The following is a 14,109-nucleotide window of genomic DNA, read 5'->3' as shown; positions in this document are numbered from 1 at the left end:
CATTCTTAAGAAACCCTTTTCATTTCATCAATTTTTGGTGTAAAAAAAGTTGTTAGCTACATGTTTGAAGTAAAAATCACATAAAAATAGGCCAAAAGCACTTTTTAGGATGTTTTTAAAGTTGACCATATAGGTTTGGTTTCAAAAGATATAGTAGACTTCATAAAGATATTAATTGTTTTCAATTAGTATCAAGGTAGGTGGGAAAAAAGTTGGAATAGATTTTGAATTGGTTTGAGATATTTCAAAACTGTAGATTTTTTAGAATACCTTTTTTTGGCACACCATGATCTTGCACATACCCTATAGTGATATTTTGTGGGTGTCATCCTCACCCTAGTTTTACCTTATAATTTTGGAGGGTTTTTGGGTTACCAAATTTGTGTTTTTATCTATTTCCATTCACATCTTTACTTTCATGTTTATTAGATGAATTAGATGCATGTGAATGACTTTAGTTAAAAGGATTTGAAAAGTTTAAAGTTAGTTACTTCTAATTCACTCCCCCCTCTCAGAAGTAAATCTTCCCACTTGTTAATTCCAACAAATAGTTCTTCTTCAGTGTTTTGAATGTAGATCAATCATGCTCTCTTTGTTTAGCACTAAAATCTCTCTTCTACTCCATGATAATGTCTTACACGTAAATTATACTTTAGAAAGCATACCTTGTTTCAATAAAAAAAAATGTAGGTTTGAGAGAGATGTGATTGAAACACTATACAACAAATTGATAATTCAATTATCAGTAGCATACGTCTATAAAACACTTCTAACAATTGATAATAGTTAAATGTGAGGAACCCAGAATGGGAACACCAAAGTTGTCATGTAGTTTTGACATGTAGAACAAATTTTCATTCAACTATGTCAATTATACTATCAAGTGACTTAACAACAATAAGCAAAGTACTTACACATAAAATGCAAGCTACAAAGACAAGATGAAGAAAATCCAATTTTTAGTGAAAAATAAAAAATGCAAGTAAAATTCTAAAGTAATAATTGAGATAGGTCTTTAATAATTGTTTTACTTTAAAATTTGATGAATATTTCTTGATAAAACCTACGAAATTGGAAGACACTTGTGCTCCAGCCACTCTATCTTATTATAATTTTTTCCTTTCCACAATGATTAGGCATCTTGATATAAATATTGATGAGCATTAGTTTCAATACTCATGAATATCTTGGGTATGTAAGGTAAAAACTTATTTCTATGAATTGAGTAGCCTTGCTCTCGAATATGGTGATTTTGATACTTTAAACATATAAACTATCAAGATGTTGAAGATATTGAGAAAAAATTAATCCTTTGCATTTCTAAATGAGAGGGATTGAAGATGAGAAGCTTTCAAACATTTATTAATCAAGATGTTTCACAGAAATGACTTCCAAGAGAAATGCTTTTATGGCATGTAGAGATAGTGAGAATTGGTAAGGAAAAAAATCTTTGCAATGTCATCACTTCCTAGCTAGTTTCCCACTACTTCACTTATATGCCTCATAGTGGTGGGGCGAGTGTGGTTGATTATGCACTCTCCAACAAGTTGTTCCTCCATTCCATCTACCACTTCTCCCATTCTAAGTTACTCATAAAAGTCTTGTTGCCTCTTTTTTTTAGAATATTTATCAAACTTTCCCAAATCAATTCTTTCACAATGAAGTGACAATTATACCTAATTGCAATCCAAACACTTTGGGTATAGATGTCATGGTTGTATGTGTAATCACCTAAAAATGGTCATCTAGACTATTAGCCCCCTTCTCAGCATTTTGGCTAAATTAATTTAATCATTTACCTAGACCAAATTGCTAATAATCAATTTATTTGATTATAACCTATAGTTTGACTATGCTATCCTAAGTTCATTATTTGATTAAAAGAACATGTCCCCTTTTAATTAAATAAAACACCCCATTCTTCTAACCCACTTAAAGTGCACACATAAAGTCCTTTTTCTATTTTACAATTAAAAGAAAAGGCTTGTGAGACTTTTTTCTTATGTGACAAGTCAACTTATATTCTATTGGTTGACTTGTGTGTGCACATGGATCACTCCTCTTTTCGAATTCCACCATTGATCATCCACCATCTTCATCTTGATCTCTACCGTCCATACGACTTTAAAAGGGAGAGAGCTTTCCTCCTCAAAGGATCCATCCATCTTTTGAATATTGTTATGCTATAGGTTTTCTAACAAGTTTCTTTGGAGCTTTGTCAAGAACTTCTCATTTCTTGTCTCATTCTCTCATTCCATCATATTAGCATAAGATCATATGGTATTCTTAGCATAGTTGTATGCTAGTTTAGCTTTGATTCTTGCAATAATCTCACATAGTTTAAATAATGGTATTGTAACACTCTCATTCACATTCTATCATAGCTGCATCATGCATTTCCATTCAAGTTTAGTCTTCCATTTTGCATTACATCTTTGAGGAACTCATTATAGACACTTGCATTCTTGCTCTTGTCTCAAAGAACCTCCCATTGCATGGTTTACTAGCAAGAAGCACATTTTTAAGGCTTGGCTAGGAGCCTTCATGTTTGAATACTATCTTCTTGCACTTTGTGGATAGAGAGCTCTAAGCTGGCATCCGAACATTCCAACTGATGGAATCATTTGGATAGAAGGGTTTAGAGTGGGACACTTTCGAGTGTACATTTTTGGTGCCCACCATGGGGCATGAATCAAGTTTCTAGCTCCATTTTCTTTCATTTCTTATCTTTGATTTTTTTATAGCAGCATATTGGATCTAATCAAGCTCTTTTGTAAAATTATCACTTTGGTTTTAAGGCCAACCCATAAGTAGATTGGTTTGAAGGCCAAAAATCTAGTTGGTTTAAAGATTTGATAATATCTTTTAAACCACTTGTATTTTGGTTCTAGAATTTGTTTTGCAGGTTGGGTATGTGTTCCAAATGTCTTAGTTTGATTTTCAAAGCATTTTGATGTGATTTGTGAAAGTTATGATTTTTTCTTTGTTTTTCATAAAAAGTCGTGTCTGATCACAAATCAGCGCATTTTTTTGAAAAAAATTACATTTTCAGAAAGGTTTTTGAATTCTAAGAGGGGTATTATCTTTTTGTTTTTACTTTTGAGTTCATATTAGGGATCATAAACCTGATTTGATTGTCTTCGCCTAGTGTGATCGCTTATGAGATTTCGACCATAGGGAGATCACCAGGCAAGAATGCTTAAGGTACTCTTGTGATCACGAGATCGGTTACTCATTTCAAGGTGAGGTGTCCCATAATTAGGAGCAAGAGGAACACTATGAATGGAAGCCCGATCTAAAAACCCTAAGTTAGTAACTACCCTTTTTAGCCGCTCAACTTCTTGATGCAAGGATCGATCCTAGTGGATTACCCAGATCACCCCAAGATTTATACTCACCATATGTGTTCCCTTGGTTGTGCTTATGGAACTTCCATGAAAAATCCAATATCTCTTGTGGGAAACCACTTGGTGTGAGGAAAAGGAGCATCAAGCGTTGGCAAAGTTGTTGAGTAATGAACCATGACTCTAAGGTAGATTGCCTGGCTATTGTTTTCGATGTTTTGACCAATGTTAACATTCTTGCAACATAAATTTTTTGATAAAAAGTTGTTGGGAAGGCCGTTCTAATATCCCAAATGCATATTGACAAGTTTTTTTTACCCTTGATCAATTGTTTTGAGACATGTTACAACACTTACTGTTTGCAAACCTTACTGTTTAATGATACGAACTGAAATAAAACGCTGTCTGATTGAAACGAATGTCTAATTGACAAATTGAAACAAACTTCAAACCAAAAATTGACTTTTTTTTGCACAAAAATGGCACTCTGTCACACGCTTTCACGAGAAATATCGCACGACATTTTTCCCAAAAATTTTGTCACATGTTAGTGTAAATTCTGTCGCACTGTGTCTAAGATTTTGTCGCAATCAGTTCAAATATCTGTCGCTTAGACAAAAAGTGTTGCCCCCTTGTTAAAATTCTGTTGCGCAACACTATTTGATGAACTTATGTCACCCTCCTTTTGAGAAAGTATCGCCTAGAGTCATTTTGGGTCAAAAATAGAGTTTGCAGTTAGATTTATTTAGTCTAAGGAGCATCACACTGGTCACCCTTGATCCTGGCTACGTATCAGTGTGTGAAGAATTCGTCCTAGGTTGAAAAGATGGGTCTAGTCCATCGAATATAAGTCTTGAAACATCTTGATGAATCACTTGTCAAAATTCAGCTATTATTTTATTCTAGCTATCCGCTATTGAGCTTCTCGCTCATCCACTTGGCTTGAGTCACCTATGCTATAAGATCTTGAGCACTGTTTGATAAGCCATCTATCACATTTTGACAAGTGACTAGTCCTGATCATAAAAGCTTCAAATTCGGCTCACTTTTCTTGTCCTACTAAACAAAGACAACTCTTTACATGCCAGTCAAAACTAGATATCAAGTTGGTAATGGTAGCCACATGCCTTTCATTTTCAAGAAATTGGAAACACCACCCAAACGTCCTCGCAAACAACCTTGTGATAAGAATCTCGAAGTTGCTCAAACATGAATGGCCAATGTTTGGCACAACCCACTTTATAGTTTTGAAAATCCATTTGGTACACCCTTTGAGACACCCCAAGATATGAGTGGTATAGTCACTATGGTACACCCTGATGAAATTAAATGTCTCTTAGAAGAACAAGCATGTAAAACCCAAAAGAGTTTGGAGGCTATATACGCTATGGAGAGAGAAAATCAACAAGTTGAAATTGACAACCAGGCACGCTATGAAGGATATAAAGGAACTTGTCCTTGAAATCCTTTTGAGAACAATGATGGTAATCACACGTGTCCAAGGACTCCTAGAGCTACCACTGGTGCATGTCCTTCACCTAAACCATCTCATCATGATAGTGATGAAGAAGTAACTAGCGAAGACATGATCAAATTTCAACAAGATGGCTTCGCCCAAAAACTAATGCTCAGAGCTTTAGAGGAAAATGGAGACCAATACTTCCGACACATGGCAGCTAGGGGATGGAAAATCCCTCAAGGTTTTAATGCTGAACATATTATTCCAAAATGAGAGCCTACTAAGGCTGAAATCTTAAAGGAAGAAATACAGGAACTAAGGAAACAATTTGCACAACTGCAAACTTCAAAAGAGCCACCTAAGACATCATTTGTTGAATCAATTTGTGCTCTTCCATTTGATAGGAGTCTATACAAGCTGCCGTTTCCTAAGGATATAGAGGTTCCTAAGTATGACAAATACGATGGAAATGGTGACCCTCATGACCATGTGAGACATTTCTATGCTATTAGCATGGACTTTATGCATGAAGACGCCTTTCTTATGTGTTTGTTTCCTAGAAATCTAAGAGGACAAGCTATGGAATGGTTCACAAAATTAATTCCTCCTTTTAAAACATTTGACGAACTTGCACAACACTTCATCCAGCAATATTCATACAACATTCAACATCCTATGACTATGCTAGACTTATGCAACATCAAACAAAAACCAAGAGAATCTTTTGCAATATACCTTCAACGATGGAGATCTTTATACTCTCAGTATCCTCAGAAAGTGCCTGAGGCTGAAAAAATTGACATTTTTGTCAATACGCTTGTACCCAAATTATACTTTGATCTAAGAAAATAGTTATTCACATCCTTCAATGCCATGGTAGAAAGTGCATATCACATTGAAGATGTTGCTATCAAAAGAGGTGACATTGCCATAAACAAGGATAGAGTTAACAATGGAAATAGTAAAGACAAAGGAAAACCTTGGAAAAAAAACAAGTATGTTGTCAATGACGGAGTAGTGGACTCTCCTAAGACTAAGGAACCTACGTTTAACCTTTCCAATGCCATCTATGCAACAAAGCAACAAGAAGGTTCAAAACCACAACCCTTTGACAAAGGCTCTAAATTTGCAAAGAAGCGACGTGTTTACACACCTATGGTTGAACCTTATGAAGTGGTTTTAAAAACCTTAATTGCAAACAAATTGGTTACCTTGCCAGGAAACTCACATCCTTATGATCCACCCATTAGACCTCCATGGTGGAGAGAAGATCATACTTGCAGCTATCACCGAAGTAAATGACATAACACAGAGAATTGCTTCAAACTCAAAGATGTAATTCAAGACCTCATCGAAGCTAGCAAAGTTGTTACAAATGGCCTTGTTAAGAATATTGATCATAAGGCTTTCCAAAAATCATTAGCTGAATACAAAAAGGGTGAGACCTCAAGGGTAGCTGCCAAAAAGAATCATGGTGCCAAAATAAGTTATGCTTACGCTAACACTGATAATGTTATAGGCATGCTTGAGCCCATTGAATACATATGTATGGCAAGCTCCAACAATGACAACTGGCCAAATTATGATGCTGAAGATGAATGACCAAGAGTGGTCTTAAGGACACGATCCACTCCTCAAGATTATATTGATACTAGACCCAAGGTGGTACTCTGAGTGGTTGAGTCTTCATCTTCTCAGGGTGAACCACTTAACACTGTGTCTAGGGGGAAATCTAAGGTTGTCCTAAAAGTTGCTAATAATCCTAAAAATGCTTCATCATCTAAGCAACCAATTACTTCCAAGATCTCCAACTATGATCTTGTTAGCCAACTACAATGCACACAAGCACAAATCTCCATTTTTGAATTGCTAGAGTTATCTCCTTTGTACAAGGATATCCTTGAGAAAGCTTTACGTTCTACCAATGTTCCCACAGATATTGATGTAGAACGATTCCAAGCTATGGTGAACCACATCTCCTCGCCTCACTATCTCACCTTTTTTGAAGAAGATGATCGAGCTCTCAGTCATCCCCATAATCTTGTTGTTCATGTCAAAGTTCACATCTTTCGTACCCACATCTACGGAGTCCTGATAGACATTGGTGCATGGTTAAATATCATTTCGTTCAATGTAATCCAACAATTGGCCATGTCTGAATTTGCCATTGATCCTAAGTGCAAGATCACTATAAAGGCCTATGATGAGGTTGAAAGGCCTTCTAAAGGTCTAATTGTACTTCCAATCAGAGTTGGTCCAGTTGAGAAGAATGTCATTTTCCAAGTCTTAGACATACCACTTGCATACAACTTGTTGTTGGGACAGCCATGGATTCACTATATGCAAGCAGTACCCTCTACATACCATCAGTGCATTAAGTTCCCCTTTAATGGTATTGAAGTAGTTGTCCCTGGCGACAACTCCATGTCTATCAACACATTATCTGCTGTTGAAATGCTAGTCATGCACAATCGCTCTTCTCATGAGCTAGCACCATCTTTCACAGAATGTGAACAAAAACTGAAAATGATGAGCCTTGGTATGGGTGAGTACACTTTGGAATCTATTGCTGCCTTACCAATTTCCCCTCAGTCCTATGGGAAACCAACTATTGCAAAGAAGTCTTTTGCTTCTGCTATGACACTTTTTTGCACTTTTGTGCAATCTTCCATACCACTAGAAGCAGAGAAGAAAGAACAAGCCATTAGGGAATGGATCTATAGAGAAGAGAAAGATGAGGAGGTTACAATGACTACCCTTATTTCTCCCAAAAAATATGGAAAAGGCTATAATTTTTTGACAAAAATGGGCTACCAAGGCCACGGGTCCTCAACTGGTTGTAAGAACGCTCTAGTGGAACCTTTAAGTCACACTCAAGGTCATGATGCTCGAGACACTGCTGGTCTAGGCTTTGGGCTAAACAATAATATACCAACCTATGATCAAAGATTGCTCATGTCTAGTGAATCGAAGGATGATGACTCTCCCGTAATTGCTACTACTGCACAAGATGAAGACTTTGTTCCTCTCACTTCCCTCCTTTGGGGAGAAGAAATAGTAACTGCTAATAATGAAGAAAATTCTACCTCCCAACAAAAAGAACAATAAGGGTCTACTTTTGAGGACATAATGTCATGTCCCCTTTTCAAATAAATAAAAATAATAAACTTTGCTAAGGCAAGCAGGCTCCAAAAAGGTGAAGTTTCAGCAAAAGGGGCTAATCTTTGGAAACCAATGGAATAATAAATAAATATTATTATTTAATTATATTTTATTAACCCCTCTTGAACGTGAGTTAGGGTTATGCCCTCTTTTAAGGGGTTTGGAGGCATTTGGGCTCATTCCAGAACTTGATTTTTGCTCATTTTTTTGTTATCCTTCAGAGGCTTCCAAACCTGTGGAGAATGAGACCCAAGAATGGGAGTTTATAGGTTTCCAGGAAGGCTAAGGATGGGATTTTGAAGCCATTCCATGTGCATGCTCATGCAGAGTTTGCTTTTGTGGTTTTTCGGGTGTGTTTTTGTAAGAGTTTGGTGTTTCCGGTTGAGTATTTCATATCAGTTTGGGTTGCTGCTGTATTTTTGACTTTTAGATGTTAAAATAGAGCTGAATATATGTATTGGGATGTGGTTCAACTTTTGAGATAGTTTATTAGTGTTTTTGTGGTGTTTTCGGGCATTTTTGTGTTATTTCGGGAGCCCAATGAGCATAGTTTTTGTCCTACATTTGTGAGCTGTTGTGTAGATTCTATATAGATCTGGAAATGTCATTTTGTAGGCTATTATTCTTCTAAAATTTCTGTAAAAATATTCATTTTCAGATTTATTAATAATATGTGAAGCTGTGAAGTTTTTGGCACTATTTCTGGCATACCCGATTTGGGGTTTATTGAGAAATTTGGTGGATCTTTGTGATATTGGTTGTTTGATTTTGAAAATTTGATTAGAGGCTTGAAATATCATGTAAAATTAGAGAAAGGGAAATTTCAATGGTATCAGAGTAATGATCTTGCCAGCCTGAGGGTTTGTAGAAGTTTGCATGTCAGTTTTGACAACTACCCAGATCTTGCATGTCAAAATTTACGGTGGCATGCTACTCCTAATCATTTGCATGATTAGTTTTTGGTGAATTTTGTGGTTTCATGTTGCTTCTAATCAGTTGCATGTCAAAATTTATGGTCGCATGCAACTACTTGAAAGAGAAAAAAGATATTTGCGGCGAGAAAAGAATAAAGAAATTTTGATCAAACCTCCAGTAGAAAGTAAAAGTACAAAATCCAAGGAAGGGAAAAGTATGGCTCATCTAGATGAGATGGAAAAAAATTCTTCCAAGACATCCAAAATACTCAGAAGAAAACAGTGGATATTTTGGCAGAAACTAGAGAGGCTTTGCGAATATTGACAGAAAAACTACAAGGAGTTGCATCTGTGAATGAGAAAGGGAGTACTTCAGATGAGCCAAGAAATCTAAAATCCACACCATCTGAATCAACCAAAACTATTTTCTTGCCTATAGATGAGCCACTAGTACCAAATCCAGCCATTAATCTCGTGGAAGAGGTTACAGGTAACTTGATTGCATTAAGAGCTACTTACAATGGCTTAGATGATGACTTTCGTAGTTCGGTTCCTTTTAGAGAATATGTGGATATGATGAACACTTTGATGCCCAAGAAAGAGAACAGTAGGGAGCATGAAATAGGTGGAAGAGAGCTCAAAAATAAAATAAGAAAGTTTATAGCACCTACTTTTGATGGAACAAATAAAATTTCAGCTAGAGCACGGCTACAAAAATTACAGACTTTCTTCACACTTAACCCCATGAAGGAGAGTGATGTTGTTCAATTTGCAAGTCTACACTTGGAAGATGCATCCTATGATTGGTGGTATCATGGAATGACTACTCAAGGTCATGATCAGGTAACTACATTTGATGATTTCAATCAAAGAGTGATAGATAGATTTTACCTCAAGGATGATGAAGAGTACTTTAAAGAATTGTTAAAGTTGAAGCAAACCAAATCAGTTAATGAGTATATAGAAGAGTTTCAAAAAGTGGTTGTTATGGTACCTGATATGAGTGAAAAGAGGATTGTTTATCTTTTTCTTGATGGTTTAGAAGATTCTGTTAACCTTACAGGAAGCTATCAAAAGAAGCTTGCAACTTGAAACTTGCATGCCTATGAAATCAGTCACTAATCAAAAACCCCCAAATCTTTGGCAACATAAGGGAAATTTTCAAGAAAAGGCTTTCCCAACACTACCACCAAAAGATGTGATAAATGTGGCAAAAAAGAAGGTAGATGAAGAGACTAGGAGTGAATTATGAAGGAAAAATCTTTGTTTTACTTGTAGAGAACCATGGGTTCCAAGACACAGATATTTGGGGAAAGGTCAAGTGCACTATATTGAAGTTGCTTCAAAATCTGATTCAGATGAGCATGAGGAATTTCATGATACGAAGGAGGAGGTAGAAGAAGAGAAAGAAAAAGAAATCAGCAAGGATGGCACTTTAGCAACATTATCAGGAGTCCCAAGATACCATCCCTTTTGAATTTGAGGGGTACTAGCAGGGCAAAGGTTGACAGTTCTTCTTGATAGTGGGGCAACTCACAATTTTATTGATGAGGGATTTGTCATGGAAAGAGGGCTTAAAGCAGAAGATTTTGAGGGATTCAATGTTACTGTAGCTCATGGATTCACTATGCCTTTCACACGGGTGGTGAAACAACTCAAGATGACCTTAGGAGATTATGAGTTATGTGATGACTTCTATGTGGTTGGTATTGGGGAGACAGATCTTGTATTGGGTGTTCAATGGTTGCACTCTATTGGAGGCTATTACATGAACCATCGAACTATGGAGTTTAAATTTCATTCCAATGGGAAAGAAGTCATATTGAGAGGCTTATCGAATGGAGCACCTAAGGCGTTCTCTGCAAAGAGGATGGAGAGGACTTTTTGAAGAGGACAAGTAGCATGGGCAGTAGGAGTCATAATCCATCCAATAAGCTCTCCAAAGAATCAAGGTAATTTCCAATTTGAAATTCAAAACATTCTTGATAAGCATAGTATAGTTTTCAATGACTTGCCTCCAGGATTACCACCAGATAGAGGTTTTGAGCATGTTATAGAGTTAGAACAGGGTGCCAAGCCAGTTATAACAATCCTATACCGCCATCCAAGAGGTTATAAGGAAGAGATTAAAAAAACTATTAAAGAACTCCTGGACATGGGATTCATAAGGCCCACTTTGTGTTCCTTAACATCTATCTCTGCTCATTGGAAAGTCTCCATAATTTCAAAGTATGCTAAAGATTCCTTTGCCACCAAGATTTTGGATAAGTTAGTGGATGATAATAGGTACAAGGTTGTTTATGAATTGATTTATTACAAGAACAGGATCTTCTTAGTGCCAGGATCAAAAACTAAGGAGAGGATATTGAGGGCCTTTCATGACACACCTTTGGCTGGTCATCAGGGATACTTCAAGACATATAGAAAAATTTGAGAGTGGTTTTCATGGAAGGGTATGAAGGAGGATGTCCTTAAACACATTAAGAAATGTATGGTATGCCAACAAAGCAAGAGTGAGCAAAATTTTCCTACAGGGTTGTTGTAGCCACTTCCTATTCCTAAACAAAAATGGAGAAGTATTTCCATGGACTTCATCAATGGGTTGCCCAAGATTCAAGATAAGGATTGCATATATGTGGTGGTAGATAGACTAACTAAGTATGCACATTTATTTCCTATCACATCTGATTTCAAGGCATCAAAAGTGGCCGAATTGTTCTTCAAGGAAATTTTTAGATTACATGGCTTTCCTAGAAAAATTGTTAGTGACCAGGATAGTAGATTCCTCAGCTCTTTTTGGAAGGAGCTCTTTCATTTGGCAGGAACTAAACTCACTCCCAGTACTAGCTATCACCCTCAAACAGATGGACAAAGAGAGATAATTAATAAATGGATAGAGGGATATTTGAGGAACTATGTTTCAAATCAACAACATGCTTGGGTGAAATGGTTACAGCTAGGGGAGTATTGTCACAATACATCTCATCACATGTCTATTGGTATGCATCCTTTTTGTGCTCTTTATGGTTATGATGCCCTTTCCTTTGTTGATCTAATACTTTTCGATAGCAGAGTACCTGCAACAAGTGATTTCGTCAAGCAAAGCCAAGACATAATAAGGTCCCTCAAGGATAATCTACAACATGCACAGAACCATAAAAGTTATATGCTGATAGGAAAAGGATTGAAAGATCTTTTGAGGTGGGAGATTTGGTATTTTTTAGGTTGCATCCATATAAGCAAAGCACCTTGAAGAGGAGTGGGGCAGAGAAACTCAAGCCAAGGTTCTATGGGCCTTATAAGATCATCAAGAAGGTAGGAGAGGTAGCTTATGAATTGGAGCTCCCACAAAATAGCAAAATAGATAATATTTTCCATGTATCTTGCTTAAAGAAGGTTCTAGGATAGAAATCCATAGTATCTACAGAATTACCACCTCTTGATGATGAAGGAAAATTAGTTTTGATACCAGAAGACATTTTGGATACAAGAGAGAAAAGATTGAGAAATAGGAGCGTCATAGAGCATTTGGTCAAATGGAAAGGATTACCACTAGAGGATGCAACTTGGGAAGGAGAACATATTCTTGAGAATTCCAACCTTCATTGCTTGAGGAAAAGCAATATTTGGGAGGGGAGGACTTGTCATGTCCCCTTTTCAAATAAATAAAAATAATAAACTTTGCTAAGGCAAGCAGACTCCAAAAAGGTGAACTTTCGGCAAAAGGGGCTAATATTTGAAAACCAATGGACTAATAAATAAAGATTATTATTTAATTATATTTTATTAACCCCTCTTGGATGTGAGTTAGGGTTATGCCCTCTTTTAAGGGGTTTGGAGGCATTTTGGGCTCATTCCAAAACTTGATTTTTGCTCATTTCTTTGTTATTCTTCAGAGGCTGCCAAACCTATGGAGAAGGAGACCCAAAAATGGTAGTTTGTAGGTTTATAGGAAGGCTAAGTATGGGAGTTTGAAGCCATTCCATGTGCATGCTCATGCAGAGTTTGCCTTTGTGCTGAACAGTGCAGATTTGTGATTTTTCGGGTGTGTTTTTGTAAGAGTTTGGTGTTTCTGGTTGAGTATTTCATATCAGTTTGGGTTGCCACTCTATTTTAGACTTTTAGATGTTAAAATAGAGCTGAATAAATGTATTGGGACATGTTTCAACTTCTGAGATAGTTTATTAGTGTTTTTGTGGTGTTTTCGATCATTTTTGTGTTATTTCGGGAGCTCGATGAGCATAGTTTTTGTCCTACATTTGTGAGCTGTTGTGTAGATGCTATACCAATCTAGAAATGTCATTTTGTAGGCTGTTATTCTGCTGAAATTTTTGTAAAAATGTTCATTTTTAGATTTATTAATAATATGTGAAGCTGTGAAGTTTTTGGCACTATTTCTAGCATACCCTATTTGGGGTTTATTGAAAAATTTGGTGGATCTTTGTGATATTGGTTGTTTGATTTTGAAAATTTGATTAGAGGCTTGAAATATCATGTAAAATTAGAGAAAGGGACATTTCACATAAATAGAGGACGAATTAGGCAGAATATTGCTCATCTCATAGCTAGGGGTCAAAGTACAGATTCTCATGAGTATGAGTGGGAAAGCCTCTCTGATGCATCTTGCGAGCTAGGGGTGGATGTTATTCATGCCTATGCAACGCAACCCAATGTAGTCGAATGGTCTAGTATGGGGTCGGATGAGTTTGACTCACAACATGTCTCAATGGATCACACTAGTTCCTCTAGGACTATTCTTGAGCTGGACTCCTTTGCGACATTTTCTATAGGCTCAACTTCAAAAGTCACCAGAGATGACTCCTTCCATATCAATCACATTGAAACTTCTCCCTCACTCTCGCTAATTCACCTAGATCTCATGGATCTATCTATCCAAAATCAAAGACTTGAAATATGGTCTTTCCAAAATGACTATGAGATTGCTTGTTATCTGAACGCAATTGAACCTGTTAGTTCCTCCACCAGCGAACCCACGGTTAACATGATGAAATCTAATATCAAGTACCTCAGTCAAAAAATTAAAAGGAGAAATAAGTGATCAGATGGAAAAAACCACATTGTGGCAGTGTCTGATCCTCAAAAAAGTAAAAATAAAGACGTATCTAATGGTGAAAACCTCTCTAAGGCACCTGTGGATGAGGTACTTGGTAGTCTGCCAAGCTATTTCTAGGATAGATCTTCGGCTCTAGTTGAACCTACATAGCCTATC

The sequence above is a fragment of the Cupressus sempervirens genome, chromosome 5 (assembly GCF_028749045.1).
Source record: "Cupressus sempervirens isolate cs-2001-9-10 chromosome 5, ASM2874904v1, whole genome shotgun sequence".
Taxonomy (NCBI): domain Eukaryota; kingdom Viridiplantae; phylum Streptophyta; class Pinopsida; order Cupressales; family Cupressaceae; genus Cupressus; species Cupressus sempervirens.
The sequence above is the reverse complement of the archived record's forward strand: the minus strand, read 5'-3'. Positions refer to the sequence as shown.